The sequence below is a fragment of the Microtus pennsylvanicus genome, chromosome 7 (genome assembly GCF_037038515.1).
Source record: "Microtus pennsylvanicus isolate mMicPen1 chromosome 7, mMicPen1.hap1, whole genome shotgun sequence".
In the NCBI taxonomy this organism is placed as follows: Eukaryota; Metazoa; Chordata; class Mammalia; order Rodentia; family Cricetidae; genus Microtus; species Microtus pennsylvanicus.
Genome location: NC_134585.1, coordinates 38,541,941 through 38,544,206, shown reverse-complemented (window position 1 = coordinate 38,544,206; position 2,266 = coordinate 38,541,941). Strand labels below are relative to the sequence as shown.

The 2,266-nt window shown below is 41.5% G+C and overlaps 1 pseudogene; it reads right to left on the bottom strand.

Moving 5' to 3' along the window:
- Positions 1 to 489: 489 nt before the first annotated feature.
- LOC142853711 (hsc70-interacting protein pseudogene) lies at positions 490 to 1,973 on the bottom strand (annotated as a pseudogene).
- Positions 1,974 to 2,266: the final 293 nt, after the last annotated feature.

Here is a 2,266-nt window from a genome sequence, read left to right as displayed (position 1 = left end):
CTTTCTTATTTGCCTTCTCTAATTAAAGAATAACTTAGGTCATTTCTCTTTTCTGCCTGAACTATGACAATGTATTTATTGCTTAGAATTGGTTTAGAGCAGGATTACAATCAATTGAGTTAATGAAAGTGCATCACCATCTACACACAGAAATTCCAAACTGTCGAAATAATTTATAAAAAAATACAAAGAATAAGGAAGGCTGATAAATTTTATTTTACCCAGCTTTTTAAAAATGGTGCACCGTTTATTGTTATGTGTTCAAGTATTTAAAGATAGAATGATAATATGCCAGAGATTTGCTTTAAAATTGCATCTTGGAAGGAAATGAATAGAATCTTGATGAACTAAGACTAGAATCAAGGAAAGTACTTAAAACTGTAAAATAGAAAAGGAGGGACTCCCCAAACTACTATGTCTACTCTATATCTGCACTGGATAGGTTTTGTTGTTGTTGTTTTGTTTGTTTGTTTGTTTGTTTTTCTTCCCACTAACAAATCTTTATTTCCATTCATGAGAGCAGTAAGTCGACCATATTCAGCTTCCTTGCCCAGTAATTCAAAGGAAAAACTCAAAAAAGATTAGTAAAGAAAAATGGAGGAATTAATACCCCCTAAATTTTTAAAAAATATGTTTAAGGTTGAAAAATGTTTATAATTCCTAGTAGGAAAACATTATCTGAATAAAGACCCTAATGGCAAACCACTGTAAAATGCTTCAGCCGCATTTGATGCAGAAGGGTAGGGATAGTCTTCAAAGCACCCCAGCTCTCCTGATGAGGTCAGAGGTACACTGGTTTGTATTATTGCAACATCCAGTAAGTGAGCTAAGCTGCTCTTCATTCAGCAAGGGCTCTGTTTGACATTACGCTTGACCTCCAAACTTGGCTGACAATTTACTGATGAGATTCATAACCTTTGGGTTGTTCTGATATTTTGACATATTTGCTGGGTTCTGGGCCACATCTTGGAAAGCCACCATGACTTCTGGATCCTGCATTGCTGCAAGAACCTCGAGGTCACTGAGGATTTCATTGAGTCCAGGCATTCCTCCAGGAAAATTACCAGGCATTCCCCCAGGAAAACCACCTGGAAAAGAGCCATATTGAGCCCCAGACTGCCTTCTGGCTTCTTCTTCCCTTTGGGCTCTTTCATATTCTTCTCGAGCCTTCTTCACCCTTTCTATTCTTTCTTTTATCTCTTGCTCTTCACGTTTTCGCTCATATTTTCTCTGATGTTCAACAATTTTTTGAGCCCGAGGTTGAACCTCTTTCAGCATTGCACTGGCATCCTCATCATAATCCAGTTTACAGGCAAGGGCTAGATCATGAGCTGCTTCTTCCCAGTGACCCAAGAGTCTGTGTGATTTCCCTCGCCACTTGTATGGCTGAGCTGAATCAGGGTTTATTTCAATGGCTCTGTCACAGTCTCGGATAGCAGCATTTGGCTTCTGTAATTTGACGAACACACTGGCTCTCGGCATACAGAATAGCCAAGCGAGGATTTAGCTTGATGGCATCAGTGAACAAGTCAATTGCTTTCTGCAGCTCACCATCATTTAGGGCTTCAATGGCAGCCCCCTTCTTTTCATTTGCTTGATCCATCATCTCCTCAGTTATCTCTGCATTTTTATCTCCCATCTCTTGAGGGGCATCAGTGTCTGGCTCAATTACACCTTCATTGTCAATTTCTAGATGACTCTCCTCACTTGATGGTTCATCCGTCTTTATGCTTTCCTCTGTCTTATCATCTCTTTTTTTCTTCCTTGACATTTTCTTCTGATTTAGTTTTGTGAGTAGCAGGTGGTGCTTTACCTCCCATGCTCTCCACCCACTCCCTCAGGAAACGGATTTCCTCGGTGTGCAGGACGCTCGGATCCTGCTTACACATCTTCACGAAGGCCCAAAGCTCGCTCACTTTGCGGGGATCCATGGTCGGGAGGCAGGAGGTGAGGGGCAGCTGTGGAGGCCCAGACATGGCTCAACGTGACCGAGTCTGCACTGGATAGTTTTATGTCAACTTGACACAAGCTAAAGTCATCTGAGAGGAAGGAACCCAATTAAGAACATGCTTACATAACATCAGGCTATACACAAGCCTGTAAGGCATTTTCTTAACTAGTGATTGATGGTGGAGGGACTAACTCGTTGTGGATGCTGCCATACATAGGCTGGTGATTGAATAAGACATGAAGATCAAGCCAGTAAGCAGCACTTCCCCATGGCCTATGCATCACCTCCTGCCTCTAGGTTCCTGCTTTGCTTAAG